A 13,809-nucleotide genomic window follows, 5' to 3' on the forward strand; every position below is an offset into this window, starting at 1 on the left:
TCCGGGTGGGTTTCTCCCACGCTTGGCTGCCACGTGCCCGGCGTCAGCTGGGGGCGACCCGAAAATTCAACGGTGCGGTTCCTACTCTCAGCCGACGAGGACCGAGGGGCGTTACGACGCCTCGTCAGGACACCTCTGGCTACAGCCGGGCGCCGGTGCCTGTGCCGCAGCCGCTCGTCGCCGGAGCGGGGTTACCCTGGGAGGGGCTGGGGCGGGCACCCCCCCGCGCCGCTCTTTCCTCGCGCAGCTGCCTTGAAAACGGCAGATCGGCCGCCGCGCGCCCGCCCGCCCGGGCCTCGCGCGTGCAGGGGGCCGCCGCAGCCGCGCGGGCGCAGCCAATGGGCGCGGCGGGCGGCGGGTGACGACACGGGCCGGGGCGCGGCGGCGCGCGCGGCGATTGGCGGCGGCGGCGGCGGCGGCGCGGGGGGACGGGCGCGCGGCGGCTGGGCTGCGCCCGGCGCGGGGCGGGGGGTGCCCTCGGCGGCGCGGGGCCGCGGCGGGGGACGGCCGGTGCAGCATGACAGCGGCAGGTAACGGCGGCTCGCGGCGGCGCCCGCGCCCCGGCTCCTCCCGGCGCCGCGGACAGGCCGCTGCGGGCGGGGGGGGGGGAGGGGGGAAGCGGCCGGGCCGGGGGGTACCGCGGAGGACGGAGGGTGGGAGGATGGGTGGGTGTGCGGCCGCGAGGAGGTGCGTGCGGCCCGGGCCGCGCCGCTCCCCGTCGCGGGGTTGTCTCGCGTCTCCGCGGTTCCGCTGCCGTCGGTGACACCTGTGTTACCGGGCAGCCTCCGCGGCATCTGGAAATGGAGAGCGGTGTGTGCTGCGGGAGGGAGCTCCCGGCGTGGCCGCCAGCCGCAGAGCCGCCGCCGGCTCTGAAGTTGTGTCAGCGCGACTCCGGCCAGCGAGGCTGCCGCGGTGCCCGTGTTCCCCATCTTCCAACAATGCGGAGTGCTGGGCCGCGCTTCTGCAGGGGAGTGAGACATTCTGGGCTATAAATAACTCTGCCTGTGCTTAAAAAACGCTCTTTATTGGCGACCCGCATCCGATCGACCCCTTTAAAAACGCCTGCTAAGTTCTTCCCGAAATGCAGGGAGGGAAGGGTGGTCTCTGCCCTGCACACGCACGCTGGTGCCTGATGCCACACTGGAGCCGGTCCCTGTGCTGGGTTGTCCCTTTGTCCCAGACTTGCACACCAGCCAGCCGAGCAAAGGCTCCGGCGGGATGCCTGGCGGCTTGAGGCTTCCCTCCTCCGGTGGGCCGGGCACTCGGCACTCAGTGCCCCCTTTTTGGTCATCCGGACAGTTTTCACCGGTGCCAGAAATGAGCCGTGTTTTAAATACGCCGGTGTGTTTAACGCGGAAGGGTGAGGGAATTCAGAGAGGCAAAGCCACGGCTTTAAAGCGAGCTACATCTGAAAGAGACTGTAGGCCTGAGCTGGAAAGAGCAGGGCTATTTCTGGACTTGCAGCCCCAAAGGGTGTTGGAGGGCTTGGATTTTGTCTCTCCCCGCCTGCCTCCATTTGCTGGGATGGGCACAGCGAACAGCCTGGTTACCCGTGTGGAGAATGCCCTTAAAAGCTTCATTGCCCTCATCTCCCGACGCCTCCCCTGCCCTAATTTCACACCGGGCACAGGTTGTGGGAGAGGGGAGCACGCTTTTTGTTTTCGCTGTGGGCACAGTCGGTGCTGACGCTCAGTGCAGAGAGCCCTGAGGCTCACGGTGGGCTTTGCTGGGTGACTTCGGGGCTGCCGTGAATCGCCCGGAGCGAGGAGGCGGCTGGGCTGTCGGGAGGGAGGCTGCAGGGCCTGAGCCCGGCTGCTACCTGCTGCCTGACGGGGCGAGGGGAGGCAGTGCTGCGGCCCGAGGGGATGGTGAGACGAGATCTTCTTCCATGGCTCCTCCTCTTGTGTGAATCCACCTTCTCCCAGACTGTCAGACCGGGAGGAGGGGGCTGGGGACAGGAGCAGCTCTGGGGGAGGCCGCTGTGCCGAGGGGGCAGGGAGGCCAGCCGAGACCGTGAAGGGGAAGTGTCTGGTGCAGGTGGAGAGTGGGAAAGGGGAGCACAGTGAGAGAAGGAGGCTGGGAACATAGCCCCAACCACGGCAACTGCCTGGGGCTGGGGCAGCGGGCAGCAGGAGGGAGCCACAGTGGCCCCTGAGCAGGACTCAGTGCAGGGTCTGCTTGCACTGGGGTTTTTCAAGCACCTTTGCCCCATCTCACATGGAAGTAGGGCACATGGCTGCAGAGGAGCCTCGTGCTTCCAGGAAAGGTTTCAGTGCCAGGTTACCCTACGGTGTGAGCAGAAAGCAAAGTAAATCAGGAACCAGGGATAATCAGTTTTAGGCCTGGGACATGGACTGGTGGTTGTTTAAGGCTGTGGAGTGAAGGCTGGAGGGACAGGTTATGTGCATGGAGGGGAAGGATTGCCCTGAGCCTGGGGTTTCTGCAGTGAGCAGAGGGGCTGATGAGGGGCAGCGATGCTCCAGCTGCCTTCCTTGACCGTGGGGTTGGGCAGAGGAGCTGGTGGCAGACCCAGTGTGGGGGGGCTGAAGGCAGCTGCCTCTGGGCTGCAGAGGAGTTTGTGCCCTGAACCAAGACCTGCATGGATGGCATTTCTTCACCGAGTGACTCTGGATAACTAAAAGTAAGTCTCAGTAGCTCTTGCAAGCCCTGAGCTCCTGTTACAGGATTAAGTTTCTAGCCTCATAGGCCACCGCTTGCAGCAGCAACAGTTCAGGAGGCAGCTGTGGCAGCAGTGCTGCAGGAGGCAATAGCCAGGGTGAGCTGCCTGGATTGTCACAGGCACTGCGCTCACGCTTGGTTCCCCTCAGGGCTTTAGCATGAGGAAGACAGCTTCTTGTAGGGAGTGTCTGATGGGGGGCTTTGTGCTTTTTAAACAAGCCCCATGTGTAGGGAGGTCCCATGGAAGCTGTTGACTGCAGTGAAGAGGGCTTCAGCTCTCCAAGCACACTGTTCACTGGGTAATTTCTCTGTAAGGATCTGACCAAAACTCAATATTTAAAAGCGTGTGGAAGTTGGAGTACAAATTATCCTGTGTGTCCAGAGCCAGCTCACAGGGTCTGCAAAAACAAAGCTTGGCACAGGAGGTCATCTTCCTCCGCCTCCCGTGTTTCTTTGCAACTTTGTGCAGACGGTTACAGGGATAGGTGAGACAAATTCAGCTCTGTCACATACTGTTCACCATAACAAACACAGCTCCTGTGTTAGCCCTCTCCTGGCCTGGCAGCATTTGCTCCTAGGGGAGAGCTGGTTTATGATGATAGTCCCATTTCAGTTCCTGTTTGCCTAGAAGCTTTCTGCTCTTTTTCTTTTAATACTTTAACTGTGACTTTGAATGCAAATGTCCCTGGACCTGCCAGTGTTCTGGAATCAAAACCAGCCTGGAAGCTGGAAGATTTTCAGATCTACCGTCAACTCTTCCTTCATTTTAGCCGTGTCTGCACAGAGGTTGTCACGGGGGAGATGTTGCCAGATTTGGCTTCTGCTTCTGCTCTGGTTGGACTCCCTGTGACTTTGGGACATTAACACTGCTGTCAGTTTGTGCCTAGCTGGTGTGAGCACTGATTTCTGTTCCTTGCTGTGCTGCGCAGAGGGCAGGCAGCAGCACACTGTGATCCTCCTCTTTCATTACCTGCCTTAGCTCCTGCAAAAGGTGAAGTTTTCCTCTTAGGAACTTAATGGGCAGAGAAACCAAGTGATTGAGTGGGGAGGGCACCAGGAGGAAAGAGATAGAAGCATGAATTAACTTTCACCTGCAGAAACAAACCTTTCTGCTCACCAATGCTATTTTGTTTAGCTCACATTTTCCTCCTGCAGTTCTGTTTTGCTTTTTTTTACCTTTCAGATGCAAATAATTGAGCTTGGGTATCTTCTGTTTCTTCTATGTTTGCTTTGATTTGCCTGATACTTGAAGCACAGCATTAGGCTGAGTGGTGATTGGTAGGTCTCACTGGGCCTGGGTCAGCAGAGGTGGAAATGCTGATGTGACTGTCTTGTCTCAGACCTGCTGTCGCTGGTGTGTCTCCTGCTCCTAGCAGTAATTCTGTAACAGAAACATACAGCAGAAGTATCTGTGGTTTGCCAGTGGCTCATCTTGGTGCTTTGTGTTTTGGAGATCTTTTCCAGGTGAAGGTCAGCAGCTCCTGTGCAGCTGATGGGGTGTGCTCTGTAGGGATAGCAAAGGGATTTGCTTTTTGCACCTTCAGTCGGTGAGATGCAACTCAGGTCTGGCACTGCCCTGTTTCTGGGTTGGCCTGCTGTGTTTCCTGAGACAGGAGATTGGGTTGCAAGGTGGCCTCTGCCCCTTCAGCTGAGTAGGACATGGCAGGAATGGGACATTGCTCTGGGCAAGCATCGCATCATCTACCCAACAGTCCCACTGCCTGCTATTGCAGTCTCATGTCCCCAGCTGCTGAAGCTCTTGACCTCAGGAAGCCCTGGGCAGGGACAGGAGGGTTTACAAGTGCTCCAGGTCTTCTGGCTCCTGGCTTGGGAGGATCTTCTCATCAGCACATGCCACCAGCCCTACCTGCCAAGTCTGACTCTTGGAGCACTGGGCTAGGTGAGCCTCTGGGTTCTCTCATGTCCAGTCTCCCGCCTCCTCTTCCAGAGGCAGACATAGAAATCATGTCCCTCTCAAAACAGAGCCATGTCCTGCTCAGTTGAGGAGGCTCTGCCATCAATGTTGCTTAGCATGAGCAGATGTTATCCATTGGTTTGTCTTGTTCTAATGACTTATCATGAGTGTGTGCATTAAGTATTCAAGGGTAAAATAGTGCTGTTATATATTCAATGGGCTCATTTCCCAACATTATTTTTTACTGTCAATTGCTTGTCTAGTAGCATATTGACAGATGCAACGGACTCTTGGATGATCCAGAGCAAAGCACTTCTGTGCCCTGGAGTCTTTGCTGTCTGTGACACAGTTGGAGTAGTTTGCACTGCTTCCATGTGACAGTGCTGGTCTGGGTGCTCTCTGGGTAGTACAGGTGCAGGACACTCCAGTACAGCTCTGGGTAAGGCTTGCAAGGATGCGAAACGGCAAAGTTAAGGTTGGATACATCTCCCTTACTCCTTCTGCTCTAGTAGTGGGTACACTTTGTTGCCATCAGAAGCAAGTTGAAGCAGTTCGGATCCCAAAAAGCATGTTCAAGGAATCTGGGAAAGTTTTAACATGTTTCTTCATAATTCAAGGCGAGAAGAGATGGAAACAGAGATTCTGGTATGACCCCCTGACTTCTGAAAGGGATACCTTTTAAATGGTGTCCCTGGTGACAGCTGTGCTTTGATCCAACGTGCTGCACACACCTGTGCTTGGTTTTCCCACAACACAACGTGCTGCAACGTCATTTGTGTCCAGCCTCAGGTCCCCTCTGAGCCTGAAACAAAACTGCAGTACAGCACAGACTCCAGACAAGGACCATTCTCATTTTCTTTCTAATCAAGTGCTGAAAATGCTCTGGCACCTCAGCAGGCTCACAGTGCTGAGCAGGGTGCATGCACAGCTGGTTGCACGTGCCATGGGGAACACCAAACCATTTTCTTGTCATGTCCCCTGAGTGTGCTCGTTTCTCCAGACAGTGGGATCGAAGGGGCAGCAGCTTTGTGGCCACCCAGTCCCTGTCCCTTTGGCATGGAATTGCTGTTGCTTTATTTGGGAAGGGCACTGGAAAGTACTTTAGTGTGTGTCCCTCAAGGGGAGCCGAAAGGCTTAATGTTGTCCACTTTATCTCCTCTTTCTCTGTTCCCTGTTGTGAAGGAGCAAATTTCCCAGGTGCTTCTCTGCAGGGAGTTTTGATTCAATCTGCAGTGCCCAGGTGCCAGCTCATCCTTATCAGGTGCACCCAGCCACCCCCCAGATGAAACACGGGACTGCTGGTGCATGGTAAACCTGAGAGGGAAGAGTGGAAATCACACTATTTAAATCATGGGCACCTGCTGAGACTATTTTTAATGTCTCCAGCCCTCCCAGGTGGAAGATTGTGGACTTGGATTTGGGATGTTCTTGAAGTGTCACCAGAAAAGCTGTCAAATGTGTGCATGCAGAAATGGAGGCTTGGAAAATGCCTTTAATTGTGATTCCTGTCTGCACAACACAGATTGTCAAGCTTTGAGCTCAGGTTTGTTTGTATCAGGGACAGACATTGATACCACAGCTCCTATTGGGGCATGAATATTTCAGCAATTGAAGTGATGCTTACCTGCTCCAGAAGAGAGCTGCTTACATCCTTGTTTGATGTTTTCAGTGAGCCTAGCCAGCTCAGGTTGGCATGCTGGTTATTTCCTGCAGATACAGTCTCTGTTAGATGTGCAGTGCTGTGACTCTCATCTCTTCATTCCAGAGGCTCTGGGAAGTCAAGTTGGAAATCAAGATTTCCAGTGAGAAAAAATACCAAAACAGTCAGAATTTCCTCCCTGTTCTGTTTGAAGAAGCACCTTGCACTTCATAGGATGCATAGACCACGAGGAGCTGGGCTAATATTTGGAAGTATCTAGAGTGGCAATCTGTATGGACGGTCTTCTCCTTTCATTTCTGCCCCACATCCTGCCCCACACCTCTCCATGCTCCTCTTACTCTCCACTTCTTGCAGTAGGGGAATGCAGAATTCTCCTCTTGGGTGGCCTTAATGAATAATGTTAAGCACTTCAGAAGGAATAAACAGTTTTGAGTGAAGCCTTATTCTTTCCTGCAATATATTGCTGGTTAACACACAGAGGTTGTGTCCTGGACCCTTCTTCTAGAAAACTATAGTGATACTGAAATGCTGTTCTTGGTACTATTGTGTGTTTTTGAAGTAAAATGTCTCCAAAGCCTCTCATTAGGGGACATTTCCTACAGCCACGATCCATTATGCAGACGGTGGGAGCTTTTGAGAAACTTACTGTTCAGGGCATGCCCTTGTCTCCTCCTGTGGTCTGTAGAGCACTTGGGACACTCAGGGTGAAGACCAGGCCTCTTTGTGTAAGAAGGAACAGCAAAGGAATCAGGGTGTGAGGTAGTTTCCCTGGTGTGGTAAGTTCTCTTACTTAGTGAGCAACAGCATATGAATGAAGTTTCGAGGCCCACAGATGGTGCAAGAAGTGAGTTACCTGATTCTTGAGTTGGGTTTCATGGTTGCTTGCATTACTGGTCCCAGCAGCCTGGCAGAGCTTGACCTCATGGGTACAGTTGAAGGTGTGGGATTCTCTTTGAGGAATGTCTATTGGAGTGGTTATCCTGAGTATATTTGCAGGCATACCAGAACAGAACTTGTGCATTGAGAGTTGCAGCTGCGTGTGAACTCCGGGAAGCAGTCTGGTAAACACAAAGTCAGCCCTACTCCTGGGTAAGGAGGGATACAAATTGTGCTTTTCCATATTCCAAACAGCCTCTAAAGTTTAAATTCTCACTAGAGAGATGTCTTTTGTTGGTGAGATTGTCAGGCAAAGGATGCTTTGCACTGGTGTGTCCCGCAGCGTCGGTGAGACCATGTGTTGTGACCCATGGAGCTGGCTGCTGCTGGTCCCTCTTGTCACAGAAAGGGTGGCCCAGGCTCCCTCCCAGTGTGCTCACTTGAATGATGAACATTGGTGGCAGCAGGCAGGGAGCAGTAGGTGCATGCTTCAAACGAGTGTCTCAAAATATATTTCCTGTGAAAGCTGCTTTAAAGGCTTACAATAAATAGCTAAAAGTCAGGCCTGGAGAAAAACCAGAGATGTATTAGGGCAGGGTCTGAGTGCTCCAGAGGGGCTAGGACCAAGTTGATTCATGTCAGACATGCTGGAACACCAGGGATGAAGTCAAACGTCCAAGGCCATCGGTAAGGCGCTGGCAGATGAATGGAGTATCGGTTAGACGCAGATATGATTGAGTTGTTGTGTCCTGAACTCGCTGTGAGGAACAGGGGTGTTGGTGTGGCCAAGGACCTTACAAACCTTGGCCAGTAAGGGCCTAAATGATAGAATTTGGGTCCATGGTGACTAATGAGGGCAGTTTGTGGTGGAGCTTAGTGTTGGATGAAGAACTGCTACTCCTGGTGCATTAGATGTTAAACTCACCTGGAGCTGGTGAGAGGCTTTGGATTCAGGACCTGCTTGTGTAGAGCAGAAGTCTCCTGATCTGTGACTGTGTTGAGCCAAAACACAAGGTCCTCCTCCAACTCCCTGCTCAGCCACCATAGCAGACTAGTTGCTGAGCTGAGTGGTATAAAGTTACCACAGTGAGATTCATAATGGAATGTGTAGGGACTGTCTGAGGCCTGGGGACTTACAGGCTTTTTAGACACTTCACGTTGCATTTCGCTGGTGTATCTTTGGGAGGGGTGTCCTTGCATGCATATAGATCATACACAAACATAGTTGGAGTTGCTGTGTGTTTTGTCTGAATTTAGAAAAAGAGTGATTTGAAGGGAGGGAAAAAATGCTGCAGGAAATGTTGTTTTTGCAAGCACAGGCCTCTTGACTGTGATCCGGGGGGAGGAAGGAGTGGCAATGAGGGGGAGATTCACTGAGGTTTTCTTCTTGTAACGTTTTGGGAAAACTCCAGCCAAGGCCCACATACCATCAAATGAATCAGCCTCCCTCTTTGCCATAAGTAATTGGCAGCTCTAGCTGCAATGCAGTTTTGATGTGTGGCTAATACACTTCTTCCTGGTTAATTGAGAAGAACCGCTGCAGTAGATGCGTGACGTTGAGTTGGCCTTTGAGCTAGCAAGGAGATGTTCTAGACTTCTTCCTCAGAGGCTGGGATTTGCTGCAAGTTATATTCCATGCTCCAGTCTGAAGGCTGTCATTGCTGTTCCTATGCTACAGCAAATACCTCTGTCACGGCACACAGGCATAGAGGGCACTGTGAGCTGGCGCACGGCGCCGTTCAGCGCGAGGCTTCCTTGGAAGAGTCTCTTTTATAACAACTCCGACAGAATATTCATCTTCTCAGATGAGTGACTGTTCCTGTGCTGACAAATAAAGCATTTTGGCCTTCTCGTGTTCCTGTAACAAAATGAAATTCACTTGTTTTCTGAAGCATCTGGTGCCAATTCAGACTCAGAGCTCTCTGTGTCTGCTGTAGGGTTTCCACTGAGCTCGGAAAAGTTAGCAGACAAGCTCAGCATTCACCGCTGCAAGTATCTGGGGTAACTGGAGGGCTTTCTTGTCCTGGAAGCAGGACTTGTAGCAGTTGCCATTGGCAGGCTAAGACTTGCAAAATGTCTTTTTCTTCCCTATTGGAAGCCTGGTTTTACATAGAAGGACTATATTACTTACACAACTGTAGCATCTGTTGGTGAATATTGGCTTTAATAACATATGCTTCACTTTAGCTGAATAACAGCAGTGAGACATGAATATGGAGCAGTGAAATAAGTGTGTTGTACCAGGGCAGTAGCATCAGTGTTCCTATACAATGTCTTAAATGATAAAGACCATGCCTGTTATTTTCATAGGGTTTGAAAATTCGTTAGGAACAAATCCCTTTGAGGAATCTGGAGTCATAAACGTGATCAACTCAGCCTTGGTGTTTTAATCATGACCAAGACTTCACTCAATGCTGGCTAAAGAGAGAAAACAAGCCTGGCCTCAAGTTATTTGTTCATGGGACTGCTTCATATACAGGCAGCATGTGGCCTTCCTCACTCCAGTTGGTCTGTGAGGAAGAAAACATTCAAAGGAAGTACAAACGTGAAGTCTTCACAGGGAGCAAATGAAATGCCTGGCTCTGTAGCGTTTTGCACCTGAAACAAAACACAGAAGTGGCTGTTTTTGCCCTGCACCTTTGGAGGGTAGAGGGTAGAGGGGACTCTTGGGTGTTTGAAGATGCCAAAGCATAGAAAGCAGAATGTCATCTCCTTGCTGTGCACATTTAGCTGAACAACACTCCTGCTTGTTCTGTTCAGTCCTGCTCGTTTGATTCAGTGTGTTGTGTGTATCTGGAGAGAGGCTCTGTGGAGGCCAGTTGGGCTGAAGGTTGCTCTTTCTCTCTCCAGTTCACTGGACAAGTGTTTTACGTTTTCTTCAGCATAACTGTAAATGGACATTGTTTTACCCTTTGCTGGAAAGGAGCTGGTATTCCTGCAGCTCATGCTGTCATGTAAGTAGCCTTTTTCCTCTCTGAACAAGGTCCTTACATCGTGATGCAGTAATCCTGTGCCTGTAGGACAAACCATCCTCTCTCTGTGTCTCTGTCTACCGTTCTCATCTGTATTTGCTCTTAAAGTGTGTGGGGGGGGGAGGAGAAACAAGGGGAGGGCAGAAGTTTTGATTCTGGCCTGTTAACTGTGTTGAGAGAGTGCATGTGTTGTGAGATGCAAAGGGCTGTTGTCTCACAGAGAAATTGCTTTGATACTTTATCCACAAAGAGAAGATCCAGAGTCTCAAGTCAGAAGAACCTGGGGATGAAATTACACCTTTACCAGGCTCTGACAGGTTAAACTTTACGGAGGTGCAGGTAGCAAATTATCCACAGACTGAATAGCAAAGGAGAGCTTTAAAATGGGCTTTGAAAACCTGCTGGGGAGATTGTGTGAATAAAAATAGTTCTTGTATCCCTCTTCTTGTTTGTAGAGCTAAAAGCAATATACAAAGGAGGGATGGCATCATTATGTTGGTCTCAGGTCCAACTCTGAGGGATGGAGCAATGCCACTGGGTGGAACGGGTCGGAATGGGAACCAACAGCAGGACCCAGCTGTCTTGCTGCCTGTCCCATTGCCTGGCCATTAGACTGACTTGCTGCCCTGCCTACTGCAGTTTCCAGTTCTGGATGTGTCTGTGTACTTTTTCCCCCAAGTCACTTTACACCACACTGTATCAGTCATGGCCAGGCTGGAGTGTGCCTGATGAACTATGGTCCATAACTATTTCTGTTTCATTTGGAAGGGTATTAGGTGCCGTGGTTGCCCAGGCAGCAGGGACTGCTCTTGGTGACCTGGCAGGTGTCTCCCAGGCCTGTGTTCCTATGTAACCTGAGGTGATGCCATCTCAGCTCAGCAAGATGCCACTGATGTAATTTCAAACTGTCTGGCCTGAGCGCCAGCGAAGACAGGGAGGCTGCACACGTGTAAGATGGGATTGGCTTGGATCTTGGCTATTTTGCCCAAATAGTCAATAGAATATGGACAGGGTTTGAGTCAAAATGAGAGCAGTTAACTGAGCAGAGCAAGTAAAGCTGATGTAGTAGTGGTTGGTTCTATCTTTCACCTGCTCCAAGAGGAAATAGCCCGTTGTACTTTACTATGCAGCTCCAAGTCTGTTGCAGATTAAGACAGATAACTAAGTTGAGTCATCAGGTTGTAGTGTCTCAACAAACTACTTAAAAAGATGTCAGGCCCTCACTGTGGGTGGATGTTAAAGTGGCAGAGCTATCAAAGAAACACATCCAGAGCCACAGGAAGACTTACTTCACTGTTGCTGTCGTGCCATGCTTCATAGCTGTTCAGAGCATTGCAGTGAGAGAGCACGTGTCCTCCAAGCTGGAAGTGATAGACTCCCTTAGCTGTCAGCAGGACAGGGCTGTGATGGACACCTTACAGGGTGTGCTGGCAGAGGCACAGCTCCAAGTTCACATGCCCATCAAAGCATTCACATGCAGCTATCAAAGCAGACTCGTGCATCAAGTTGCTTGGAGTGCAAGCAGAGGAGCTCAGATGGAGCTGTGCCTCTCTGTGGAGGCTTAGCCGTGGCTGGGCAGTACCTGTTCTAGTCAAAAGGGGCATCAGTAACAGTTGCTGTATCCCCATGATGAGATTTCTGTGCTTTGCACTTGTCCCTGATTGATTATAATCCAAGATCTAAGAGCTTTCTCGTAGAGGTTGCAGTGCTGACAGCATGTTCGTGCACGTTTCAGCCGTGCTGCCTCTGTTGATGAGACCAGGCTCTACAAACTTTGGTCCCATGTCAGTGTTTCAGTGGAGGGAGATTTCTAAATCAGATTAATTCATGATGCTCTTTTACTAGAGAAATTGTATCCAATAAGTTTGTAGTACTTCATTTGCATGATTGGTTTGTTTCTGCTTCATTCCAGCAGAACCCTTGGACCCAGATTCCAAGGGAATGACCGTGTTGTAGTCAAAACCCATGGTCACAGCAGAACTTTGAGTTATGATAGCTTTGACTTGTCTACCAGGCTAAATTTCAGAGCAGCATTGATTTTTATTACTTCACTTGTGATGTGCTGAGTTATAGCTGACAGCAGCTTTTCCCTGTCCTTAAGGGGTCATTCTGCATATGCATGTGTGTTTGGAAAGTGCAGAAATCACAACTTGAAAAGAAAGTCCTCTAAACATGCTCAGCTGAGTGTAATACCTTCCCCTGTGCACTCAAAGCCAAATGTCATAAAAACAACTTTGGGTGCTTTGATGTGGGCTCATAATTTTCTCATTGGTACTATTAATATTGCATGCTGACTTACTCCATGGTGGGTGTCAGTGCTCACTAACAGCAGCCATCTGTGAGAAAGGAGCAGCTTCCTGGCATGGAGTAAAATTTAGGCCAGCTGTGGATGCTGGAACCACATCTTAGAGGCTGTCCCTCGGGCTCTCCCTTCCCTGGGCTTTGCCTGAGACTGCACTGCACAGAGTTTCTGGTACCCAGGATCTCACTGCCTGTGAAGCTGCGTTTCTGTGTTAGTGTCTGTGCCTCACTAACAGACCTCACCAGCCCTTATCCATTCTCTGCCAGTGTTAGTTGCATATTTTGCCAAGGCCTTGGGGAAGGTGCAGTATCCAGAAATGGAGGTGTTACCCTATAGCCACAGTTTGGTAAAAAAGGAGATGACTGAGACAGCTGAATGATAACCAGGAGTTTCTGACGTGTGCATATCCAGCACTGACGTGCACTCAAACTGGGGTTTTGGCAGCTGATGCCAGGGAGTTATCAAAGCAGATTTTTTTTGCTGAGGTAGATAGGTAAAGGGCAGAGATGTGTCATTCCTGGGGCATCAGAACTACTGCAGTCTTCTCTTCCAGGCATGAGGTGACACTGCAGCTCTCTCCTCTGGCTGCTCCAAGGAAGGCACTTGCTGCTGGGAGGGGGTTGTGTCCTGTGCTGATGGGCCTGCTGGAAAAGCCAACTTGGGTGCATCTTTTAAGAGCTGCAAGCACAGCTTTGGTGCAGAGCAGATGCTTCTTTGGTCTTTTGATATAAAAAGAAATCAAGGTGATCTGTCAGTCTGGGAGGAGAAAGTTCTGGGCTTGTCAGAAAACCAGCTGAATGGGGCCTGTTACAAATCTGCTTCAAATGCTGTGGACACTGGTGTGAACCTGCTTGTGCAATTGCAGCCTTTGCTTCAATCCATTCTGTGCAGTTGGATTGTCAAGTAATACTGGCTGCTGAAAGAGTTAGACCCACTTGACATATGTTGGCATTAAGATGTTGATTATAATACAACACTTTCTAAGGAGGGTCTGGCCAGTGTCTTCCCTGGTGTCAGCTTGGGTGAAGAAGCCAAAGGGGAAGCTGATGAGTTCCAGTAGATCCACGTCCTGGTGACCTTCTTCCCTCTGGTAGGGGTTACCAAACATGTGTGCCTCAGCCCCTGTCACTGTGCAGTTGGACAGTTAGCCCAAATCTCTTCAATGGCCCTTCAGCCTAAGTCAGCAGATGCTGCATATAAATGGTTTAGTACAGGCACATCTTTTCTGCCAGCATTTCTAGGTGAACAGTAGCTTTTGGCAGAGGGGCTTCTTCAAAGTCACATGGCTACATTTGCATGTAAAGAGCATGTGGCCCTGTGCCCATCTCCAAAGCTCTCTTAGAAGGTTCCAGGCCAAGATCATCGTTTGTTTGTTGTAACTCACATGCTGTGCTTGGAAGAACAG

General features: G+C 51.0%; 1 protein-coding gene across 2 annotated transcripts in view; it reads left to right on the plus strand.

The window, feature by feature from the left end:
* Nucleotides 1-458: 458 nt before the first annotated feature.
* Nucleotides 459-13,809, plus strand: part of PAK3 (p21 (RAC1) activated kinase 3) — a 65,895-nt gene continuing 52,544 nt past the window's right edge. For both annotated transcript variants that reach the window (XM_062006970.1, XM_062006971.1), the window contains exon 1: nt 459-530. The gene's annotated coding sequence lies outside the window, so the exon portion shown is untranslated. The remainder of the gene's footprint in view (nt 531-13,809) is intronic.

Source organism: Colius striatus, chromosome 13, assembly GCF_028858725.1.
Source record: "Colius striatus isolate bColStr4 chromosome 13, bColStr4.1.hap1, whole genome shotgun sequence".
In the NCBI taxonomy this organism is placed as follows: domain Eukaryota; kingdom Metazoa; phylum Chordata; class Aves; order Coliiformes; family Coliidae; genus Colius; species Colius striatus.